The 11,590-nt window shown below is 40.5% G+C and overlaps 1 long non-coding RNA gene across 1 annotated transcript in view; it reads right to left on the minus strand.

Annotated features, from left to right (window-relative positions):
- LOC308608298 overlaps positions 1–6,837 on the minus strand; it is a 45,953-nt gene extending 39,116 nt beyond the window's left edge. The window contains exons 1-2 of the long non-coding RNA XR_014014136.1: positions 6,655–6,837; positions 1,096–1,157 (exon numbers count right to left, since the gene is read on the minus strand). This is a non-coding gene — a long non-coding RNA (uncharacterized lncRNA). The remainder of the gene's footprint in view (positions 1–1,095; positions 1,158–6,654) is intronic.
- Positions 6,838–11,590: the final 4,753 nt, after the last annotated feature.

The following is an 11,590-nucleotide window of genomic DNA, read 5'->3' on the forward strand; positions in this document are numbered from 1 at the left end:
AAAAAAAAAAAGAGAATTACACAGGAATTAATCTCAAGTGGGGAACTTGACCTATATATCCTCATGTTGTCATTGCTACCTGAATGGTTATCAGGTAGTTTCACATTCATGTTCTTACTTGCTTCTCCAGAATTGAAATAGGTTAATGTACATCTTGAACCCAACATGGAGATTTAAAAAGTAAAGTGCATACCACATAAGACAATGTCCACTGATGACACTTCTATGCTGAAAGTTCTTGGTTGAACCTATGTCAAATTCTTCTCTGAACACACTTGGAACTCTCTGTGGCTTAGATGAGCCCGAAATCAGCTGTTCAGTGCTACAGCTTATATGGCTCATGAGAATTGTTTGTGGACAGTCCTTTAACTCTGCATTCAGTGAAGTCATGTCAGTTGGCCACAACAGAAGTATTTATGGCAGGTGTATTCGTTTCCTAGGGCTACCTTAAAAATTAACACAAAGTACCATAATTGAGAGTTAACTATTATTATGTGTTTATTAGTTATTTGTATAAATCATTTTCTTAACCAATATAATAATGCAACTAATTGATAGTATAAAGGATAATACAGTGATTTAAATGTACTGTATTCCCTTATAGTTCTGGAGGCCAGAAGTCTGAAATCAAGGTGTCACCCGGGCTCTGTGCCCTCTGAGATGCTGGGTGGAATTCCTCTCTGCTTCTTCACAGCTTCCAGTGGTGGCTGTCAACCTTTGGTGTTCTTTGGCTTGTAGATGCATCTCTCCAATCTGCACCTCTGTGGTCGCTGGCATTCTCCCTGTGTGTCTTTGTCTCTGTGCCTCTTCTTATAAGGACACCAGTAATATTGGATTAAGCGCCCTCCCAGTATGGCCTCATCTTAACTAATTACATCTACAATGACCCTATTTCCAAACAAGGTCACATTCTGAAGTACTGTACTGAGGGTTAGGACTTCAACATATATTTTGGGGGTGTCACAATTCAAAGCATACATAACACGGCAGAAATCAGCAAATGCCACAAGTCAGGGCTTTTTTGAAGGGGGGGAGTTGGTTTCCAGCATATCAGTGTGTTGGTCTGTCATATGACACCAGGAGAGGGCCACTCACCTCAAATATCACTTTTCCATGGGAGTTTTTCATCAGAAACTTCCTCATACGCCAAATGGCACCTGGCAGAGTGAGAATTAAAGGTGGATGTAGTTAGGATTTTCCAGCCATTTCTTAGCCCTTTAAAAATATCTATGTATTTCCATTCTTTAAAAAGATTGAAAAATACAGCTGGGTAGAAAGAGTAGAAAGCCAAAAATGAATTATTCATAGCTTTATCATCCAAACAGAGCTATCATTGATTCCTGATAAATTTTCTTCAGAATATTTTTGGAACTTTTGTTTTTTGCTATTTACATTTCTCCTTTTGTGCCAAACCTGTCCGAATGCTTTGCCCTCTTTTCTTCATGCTTTTTTATTTTATAAATTAAAAAAAAAACTGTGAGTAATAATACATTAAGACAACACGCCAGTTAGAAAAATCACACAACAAGACTAAGCAAAACCTGTCTTGATCACTACCCCAGTCCCAATCCTCTCTCTGGAGGTAAATACTGTCGTCATTGGTCTTAAATGATTCTTCTAGACCTTTTAAAATGCCATAAACCATATTATACCATGTATTTTATCCCACAGCTTCCTCCCTCCCACTAAACTGTATACCCTTGAGAGGTTTTTATGTCAGATTTAACATGTTATCTTTAATTACTGCAACACATTTCATTCTATAGATGCACCACAGTTTAACCCTAACCTATTGCCAATTTTCAGGTTGTTTTCAGTCTTCCACAAATACAACTAAGAAGCAATGAAAATCCTTGTACATGCCCCTTTATGCATAAGTACAAGTGTTTCTCTAGGATAAATAACAAGAAGCTGAATATCTGAGTTGAACACTATAATTTTAATATGACAATTTTCCTTGAAGATAGCCCCAATACACCCTTCCAATGAGAGTGCAGAAGAGTATCCATATATTAAATAATTAAAGAAATAAAAATCACAAGCCAGAGGCTCTAACTGGACTCCTTATTAGTTTGTTTATATTTAAATTTCAAAAATTTCCAAATTTCTCTTCTCTGAATTTACTAGGTTTCTTCCAAATTCTCTGATTTATAACCTTATCCCTTAGCCAGCATGTACAATGACATGGAATATGTCATATGATGAACAACATAATTTTTCCAAAGACCTTCTAATAGTTTAGTGCAACTGGGACATAGGGAATGAGGTAGGGATGAGCAGAAGAGGTAGCTGGAGATGCAGGCAGGTTAGAGACACACTTGGGCAAGGATATTTGAGGTTGTATAAAGCAGAGAAGTCAGTAAATGGGCTAGTGCGGTAATACAGGCAAGGTTCTGAGCTGAGGCAATAGTGGTGGGAAAATGAAAAGGAAGGGAGAGTATCAAGACCTCTTTAAGCAGTGGAATTTATAGAACTTAATGAAGGTGAATTGTGAAAGAGAGAAGCTTAGAACATTTCCCGGATTATTGGCTTCGATGACTGGTTTTCATGACTGAGGTCAGTCACAGAGAAGAACACAGCGGTGATGGTCATAGTGTTAGTCAGCTCATTTGGACAAAGTGGGCAAGGCTGTAGAAATGTGGACATAGGTATTCTGAAGGTAGGTGGATATACAAGCAAGAAAATCAGGGTTGGAGCTATTGAATAAGGTTCATCGGTGGTTAGCAAAATCCAAGGGAGTGGTTGAGACTGTCCAAGGGGAGAGAAAAGAGTAGCAAGAGAAGAAATCCAAGGAGGAAATACTAGGAAGCACAAACATTTACAGGACAGGCAAAAGAAGGAAAAATCTGACTGATCCATCTTAATAGTTTGGCAATTTCTTATCAAGTTAAACATACACTTTTTTTTTTTTTTTGCGGCATGCGGGCCTCTCACTGTTGTGGCCTCTCCCGCTGCGGAGCACAGGCTCCAGACGCGCAGGCTCAGCAGCCATGGCTCACGGGCCACTCCGCGGCATGTGGTATCTTCCCGGACTGGGGCACGAACCCGTGTCCCCTGCATCGGCAGGCAGACTCTCAACCACTGTGCCACCAGGGAAGCCCTAAACATACACTTTATGACATGGCTTTATTAAGCAAATATGAATATATGTTCTTACTTTTACTTTCTGTTATGGAAAAGGTAGCATACACAATTGGACATTGCCTTTTCTTTTTAAATCTCAAATGGTATACTGAAGAGCTTTCCAATATAGGTATACAGAGAGCTCCCTCATTGAATTGCTGAAGAGTACTCCATTGTATGACTGTACCACAGTTTATTTAGTTATTCCCTATGGATGAACACTTGGATTGTTTCTTATTTTCCACATTGTGAATAATGCAGCAGTGAATAAATTTACACTTTTCTGAAAATAAAATAAAATACGACATGACAAACCCACTCTTGTGTAACTACCCAAGAGAAATAAAAGCTAATCTTCACCCAAAAACCTCTATGCAAATGGTTATAGCAGCTTGATGTGTATTTGCCCCATACTGTAAACAACCCCAAATTTCCTTCAACTGATGAGTATACGAACAAATTACAGAACATCTATGTATTGGGGATGCTACTCGGCAATAAAAAATCTATTGACACAACAACATAATTGAATCTCAAATGCATTTTGCCGACACCCAAAAGGCTATGTAATGTATAATTCCACTCATATCACTGTTGTGAGCTGAAGGTTCATAGCCCCCATCCCCAAATTGATTATGTTGAAACCTGAACCCCATATTCGATGGTATTTGGAGGTGGGGCCTTTGAGAGGAAATTAGGTTTAGATGAGGTCATGAAGGTGGAACCTCCACGATGGGATTAGTGTCCTTATAAGAAGAGGAAGAGAGACCAGAACTCTCATAGTGAGAAGGCAGATGTCTGTAAGTGAGGAAGCAGGCTCGTACCAGGAACCAGATCTGCTGGCACCTTGATCTTGGATTTCCCAGGCTCCAGAATGGTGAGAAATAAATGTCTGTTAGGACTTCCCTGGTGGCGCAGTGGTTGAGAATCCACCTGCCAATGCAGGGGACACGGGTTCCATCCCTGGCCCGGGAAGATCCCACATGCCACGGAGCAACTAAGCCCGTGTGCCACAACTACTGAGCCTGCGCCCTAAAGCCCGCGAGCCACAACTGCTGAGCCCACGTGCTGCAACTACTGAAGCCCACGCGCCTAGAGCCCGTGCTCTGCAACAAGAGAAGCCACTGCAATGAGAAGCCCGCGCACCGCAACGAAGAGTTGTCCCCCCGCTCACCGCAACTAGAGAAAGCCCGCGCGCACCAACGAAGACCCAATGCAGCCAAAAATAAATAAATAAATAAAATTAATTAAAAATAATAATAATTATAAATGTCTGTTGTTTAAGCTACCAGGTCTGTGATATTTTGTTATAGCAAACAGAGCAGGCAAACACAACCACAGACTCAAAGAAAGGCAAAACTACAGGGACAGAAAACCTTTAAGTGGTTGCCAGGGCTTCAGGTTGGAGCAGCTGTCTAGAAAGAGGCACGAAGGAATATTTTGGGGGTGATGGATCTGTCTTCATTATGGTGGTGGATATATCACTATATGTGTTTGTCAAAACTTATAGAATTGTATGCTAAAAAGGGTGAATTTTACTATGTGTAAATTATATCTCAATAAACCTGACCCCTAAAAATGTTATGTATGACAGCAAGATACAAAGTCAATGCCTGGAAAAAAAATGAGTAGAACAATGAACTGGCTTAGATGTAAATGGGCAAAGAAAAAGACAACAAAATAATAAATAATTAGGAATTTTGAAAGTAATCAAAAATAGGAAAAGCTAGTTTCTGGTGAGAAGCCATTCAGGAGAAAAAGGTCAGGAGCTTTCTGTGGCTTACAGGTTTAATACACACACATACTCTGAGTAAAGAGTACGCAATACACAATACTCTGTGTTTGTTGCCATAACAGCTAAAAACTTAAGGCAGACTTAAGCAGAACTCATTAGAAATATGGTGCTCTCTACACTATCAGGGAAACGTTGCTCAGTCCTTGGCATGCATAAAGATATTGAGAAGTACTGTAATAAAATTTAAAATAATTAAAATATAGAAATAATATAAAATATTATGGAAAACTTAGAATAAAGAGAAAGACACCATTATCTAAACACAATGTAAATATAAAATAGATTACTTTACCACATAAATAATATGTTTCTTGTAGAAAATTACCATACCTAGATGAACCAAAGGAGAAAATGAATAAGAGCCCCATTTTCAAAATTTTAAAATTCTGACAAAATCAAGTAAATTTTAATTAAAATAATAACCAGATACTACTGTAAGTCTATCAGGCTAACAAAGAAGACGTTATGACAACACTCAGTTATGGCAAGAATGTGGATCAGAGGAGATTCACAGTCTATTTTGGTGGAGTGAAAAGAGGTTCAAATACTTTGTAGAGCATTTTGGCAGCATCCGGTGAAGCTAAAAGAAGGTATACTCCCAAGACCTGGCAATTTCACAGGTAAATGCCCTAGAGAAATTTTTGCACATTGGCTTAAGAATCTGTATAAAAGTATTGTTTATAAGAGCAAAATATTTGGGACAGAGTAAATATCCTTTATCAGATTAGATAATTGTGTCATTGTCACACAATGCAATAGCCTATAGAAGTTAAAATAAATGAATTAGAACTATATGTATTCTGTTTTTTGATAAGCCTAAAAAAACAAAGCAGGATGCAGCATAGTGAGAAAAGCAAATTACATAATGATTCGTACAGTATGTATGATACCATTATCTGAAAAACATACAATATACACACACTTGTATGTTGATATATACACATATACATAAAAACTTCAGAATGTGTGTGTGTGTATTTCTCCGCAGAAGAGAAAGGACTATATAAGGGACAGCTCTATTTGTAGCGTTCCTCCCTCCTGACCCCCCCGTAATTTTTTTCTTTCAGAATGCAGGAAAGAAAGAGGGAGGGTTGGAGAAAAAGAGGAAGGAAGGAAGGAAGGGAGGGAGGGAGGGAGGGAGGGAGGGGGGGAGGGAGGACCTAAAGTAAGTAAGACAAAGCTTTGTAAATTAAAAATTGCTCTATATACTTTTCTTCATATTTGAAGTATTTTATACCAAAAAACGAATACTTAGTCCTTGTAAACAATTCAGAAAATACATAGTGTAAAAAAAAAAAGTAATCCCTCATTTTAAAAAATGAATGTTAGGGGGGCTTCCTTGGTGGCACAGTGGTTGAGAGTCCGCCTGCCTATGCAGGGGACGCGGGTTCGTGCCCCGGTCCGGGAAGATCCCACATGCCGCGGAGCGGCTGGGCCCGTGAGCCATGGCCGCTGAGCCTGCGCGTCCGGAGCCTGTGCTCCTCAACGGGAGAGGCCACAGCGGTGAGAGGCCCGCGTACCGCAAATAAAATAAAATAAATAAAAAATGAATGTTAACATTTTGTTGCATATTTTTCCAGGCTGTGCCATACTTTCACTAGCCTGCATGTTATATACATAATTTTTTTGGTATCCTTTTCGAAGAGGCCAAAATTTCTCAAAAATGTTCTTCTGATTCATGAGGTGAATGATACTGAAGTCCGTTTTTTCTCTGAGTCTTTGGGACGGCTTCTTACCTTAATTCTACACTATTTTCTCAGTTCCATAGTCCTGTTTGCAGATTTGGTGGCTTGTCCTTCGCCCCACTCAGTCCACTTGGGGGCTGTCTCAACCCATCTGAGATCTACTGTCGAACGGAAGACGACACGCACAGTTGCCAAACCAAGTCTTCCTGTCCGTCCGGCATTCGCTGAGGGCACCCTCGCTGTCTGAAATGAGAACGGCACCGTCTGACCTTCTGACACTCTTAGTCTACGTAATGCAGGAGAAACTACAGTTCCCGTAGGGCTCTGCTCCTGGGCGCCCGCCTCCACCCCTGCGCCTGCGCATTCTGAGCATGGACTACAACTCCCAGACTGCATCGTGCTGCCGCCCTCGCCCCTCTACTTCCTGCTGGGGCGTTTCATGAGTGACAGCGTCTCTGCGAGTCCAAGAAAAGTTAAAGGTGGGCGGAGCTTGTGGGCTGCTTGGGAGGGTGTTAGGAGTTGCTTACTTTCTTTCTGTCACAAGAAAGCAGCAGGTCTGCAGCAGATTTCTGATGTGCAGCTGCCTAGATATCGGGTGTGCACGGGCTTGGCTTTTCTGAACCGGGAGAGCGGTCTTTCAGGCACCTACACAGGTGGTCACGCCTTGCGCTGGTCCTTGCAGTCAGCTTGTCCTTGGAGTTATCCAGCATCCTTCCCAGAGCGCGGGAGAGGCTGACAGTCCTGGGTTTTATTGGAGTGGTGGGTTTTCTTTATATCTTCGCAGGCATTTCATGGGAAATTAGTAGACTGTAGAGGAGGCTGCAAGTCAGATATTTTACCCTGGAAATCCACGCGCGTTTCTTGAAAGATTGCGCCTAGTTATAGTTTCGTACTTTGTTTCGGTTGGGCCTGGGATCCCTGTTTTCATGATCTTTCAACTCGTAATTGTTAATGTGCTCTGAAGACAGAATCCTGGAGGAATGCCTGTATTTAAGGGGAAATAAGAAGTCTCCTAACGCATCTCTTGACTGACACCCTTGATATATGTAATTAATATATGTGATATGACATGATTAATAAATGTAATGCGTGGGCAACTACAGTCCCCACCCCATCCCGCTGAAAGCAGGAACGCTCCAGTTCCAGAGTGGGGAATGTCAGAAATGGGTTGAAGAGCGAATGATGGGTGGGAGGTGAACAATTACAGGTGACCACAAATTGCTTTTTCAAAAAATGTGTTCTTGTTGAGGAGAAAGCTGGATGGTGGGTTGAGACCCCGCTTTGCCATTTATTAACTCTGTAATTTCGTACAGGTTAGTTTACCTCTTTGAATCTCAGTTTCCTCATCTGTGAAATAAGGATGATTTTACCTTTCCTCCCCACATGACAGTTTTTGTGAAGGCAAGTTAAAGTATATATGAACACACTTCTTAAACTCCATAATCACCCAACAGTGAGTTGGTAATGATAGTAATGTGGCAAGTGTAATGAAAGGCCAGGGCAACTAGGAACGCCAGTTAAAAGAAGGGTTGAAACTAATGACCATGGGTTCAAGGCTGAAGAGTAAAGCAAATGAATCTGGGAAGGGCCTGAGATTCTGGGAGAAGACAGATGGGTCAGCTGGCAGTATCTCTCTCTCTCTGTCTTGTTGCTAAGCTTGAGAAAGGTAGGAGCCACATCTGATATTCACAGTTGTCTGCTTGATGTCTGACACAGTGTCCAGCACATGGTGCCTTTGCTGTTACCTTCCCTTTGCCTGGAACACTGTTACCCCATGTTATCAGTCAGGATTCTCTAGAGAAACAACAGCCAGTAGGAAATGTGTGTGTGTGTGTGTGTGTATATGTATACACACATAAATGTATATATTAATGAGTATACATACATATATGTATACTCAGTATATATATGCATGTATACTATATGTATACAGTATACACATACATATATGCACATATGGTAGCACACACACACACACATATATAAGGTATACTAAGAGATTTGTTTCAAGGAATTGGCTTCTGTAATGGCAAGTCTGAAATCTGTAGGCAGGTTGGAAACTTAAGTGGGAGCTAATGTTGCAGTCTTGGGGCAAAACTTCTTCTATCTTGGGGAAACCTCAGTTTTGCTTTTAAGGCCTTTCAAGTGATTGGATGAGGCCCACCCACATTATGGAGGGTAGTCTCCCCCTTACAGCTTGTAGATGTTAACCACAGCTCCAAAATAGCTTCACAGCAACATCTAGGTGAGTGTTTGATTAAATAGCTGGGTACTATATCCCAGACAAGTTGACACATATAACTGACCATCATATCCTGGAAAGTCTTTACTCAATATTATGTTTTCATAACATTTAAAATTGGAATCCTCCACACACACAGCCTTACGTTCCCTACCCTCCTCTTCTTTTTCTAATGTTTCCCTTAGCACCTATTATCTTTGATCCATTGCCCTATTTTTGATTTCTTATGTTTACTGTCTTTAAGCTCCACAGGGCAGGGATTTTTGTGTGTGTTGTTTACTGATGTATCCTCAGCACGTTGAATGGTACCTAACACACAGTAGGCCCTCAATAAATCTTTGTGAATGACTGAAGGAATTTTGAAGGTGGCTACTCAGTAAATTCTTGTGGAATACATGGAGGGTTTCATCCTGAAGTACTCCTGAACAGACTCTCTTGAAGGGTGGAAGGATAGTAGATTGCAGGAAAAAAAGGAAGAATTTCAGAGTTCATATCTAGGAGATGGAAAAAGTAGTGAAGAAGCAGCATAGGACAGATCAGGGTGTGCGTTCCCTTTGCCCTGTTACTTAGCTGTGTGACTTTGGACAGGTTATCTAATGTCTCTGGGCCTCAGTTTCTTCATTGGTAAACTGAGAATAATAATACTTAGTACACAGGGTTGTTCCAATAATGAAGAATTGATGTAATAATAGGTTTAGCCTAGAACCTGCCACATAGTGAGCATGTAAGAGGTAGCTGTTGTCAATATCATAATTATTATTCAGTATCAAAGTGGAGACATTAATAAGAATCACTGAAGTAGACTAAAAGCAAAATTATTGGAATTTAAAAGACGAAGGGCCTGTGAGGTTGGGATGCTAAAGTCTGAAGTGATGTTAATACACAAGTTTGGGTCCTGCAGAGAGTTAGGGGCATAGTTCACTTTAGGTCAGGGTCCTTTAATTTTGTTTCAAAACAGAAGGAACACCTTTCAGTGTATGCAGCCCAGAAAACAGATTAATTGACACCGCACCCTTCAGTTTGCCCCAGGCTGCCATTTGAACTGCAGGGCTAATTGGTTCCAGGTCAGAGGTCCCATTCATTAGCTTCCTACCAACACTTGAGAGAAAAATGTACATTTTTGCTGCTGATGTTTTGCTCACCAGGATTCTTTTGTTTTCTCCTGAGGTTCTTGCTTTGGGTAACAAGAGAGATGGTGGATTCCAAAACAGCTTTCTATCTACCCTGACCCGACTCCACCATAATTATTACCATATACAGCTAACAGGCGTTTTTAAAAAGACCCAAAGGAATACATACTCACATTGAACCCAGTGCATGTCTTGTGGCTTACCTATTGATATAAACAGAATTTCTAGTTTTGGTCCCCTCTGATAAAACATAATTGTTTTTCCGATATGTGGGTTGTGTGTTCGTCAGAAAAATACTAATTTTGAAAAACATAGTGTGGACCTGGTCATTCTGTGACATCATGTCTGATTTTAACTTCTTGGGAGGAAATATTTATAGTCACGAAGGCAAGTAGATTTCATGTAGAAGAAAGATGAAGGCCGGATGTTCGAGGTTTTTCTTCTGGTCTTTCAGCTTCCTATAGTATCTGACTACAGCTCGTTACAACGTTTCATGTTTGTTTAAGGAGTAGGCAGATTGTGAAAAAATAGACAGTCGGCTGCAGCATTCTGAGCCTTGTTTTTGCTTCTTGATTTCTGCTTTGCTTCGTTGATAGAAATAAGAAATAAACGGGCGTGAGAGCCGCGTTTAAGAATGATAGATTCTTCCAGCAGTTCTTTTTTTGACCCAAGGTCATTTCTTCACATAGAGGACTGTGGAATTTAGAGTAACATTTTTTTTGAGTGTCATCCAATTGTGGATGACTGGACTTTGGTGGGGAACAGTGGTCACCTTGACCTTTCTTCAAGATTACAAGATAATTTCTTGTCTAAATGTTAGGGGTGGGTCAAAAAAGGATCACTGTTCTGTGCTGCTTCCCAAGTGAAAAAAAAAAAAACACCACTGATTTAAATGGAGTTCCTCCTTGCTTTTGTTTGAGACATGCTCATAATAAAGAATCAAAACAGTACTTTCACATTTATTATTTTCAAATTAAGGATAATCAAATGTCAGTTTAATTCAGTGTCAAATTAAGACTGATTGATGTCCTGTCCAAAGCATTAGAATATCTTGATAAATCCTTTTCTAATAGGAATAACCTTGGATGAAATAGGGTGGGACTTAACACTTGGTTTTGTTTTCTTGGTGGGTTGTCCATATCTGTATTCTTTCTGATAACTAAAGCACCTAGCAGAGATGGAAGCCTCAGCTGCTGAGTTAACCTTGTTTCAAAGCCTCAGGCCTTTCACTGCATCATCCCAGGAGGCGTCATTCACTGTCAAACTGTGAGTTTTTTTCAAGGAGGGGAACTTGATGACTTACTTCCATCATTTTCCTAAAAGGTGGATAATTGATGTTCTGTTTTTACCTTGTTCTTTTCATTCCTGAGATATTACAGTTGTGGTCACTTTTTGAGTGAAATTGGGATTGAGTTCCCATGGTTCCCTCCGCTTTCCAGGGACACTCTGGCTCTGAGCATTTGTTCTCACCTGACTCACTATCTCAGCCTCCATGGAAGGACCCTTTATCTTGCCAGATTTTCACATCTTTTTTTCAAACTCTTGCTTCCTTTCATGTATGTGGTTCCCCTCACCTTTCCAACTCACATGGAGTCCCAGGTTTTACTTCTTGGGC

Source organism: Mesoplodon bidens, assembly GCF_964165515.1.
Source record: "Mesoplodon bidens genome assembly, chromosome: 20".
In the NCBI taxonomy this organism is placed as follows: domain Eukaryota; kingdom Metazoa; phylum Chordata; class Mammalia; order Artiodactyla; family Ziphiidae; genus Mesoplodon; species Mesoplodon bidens.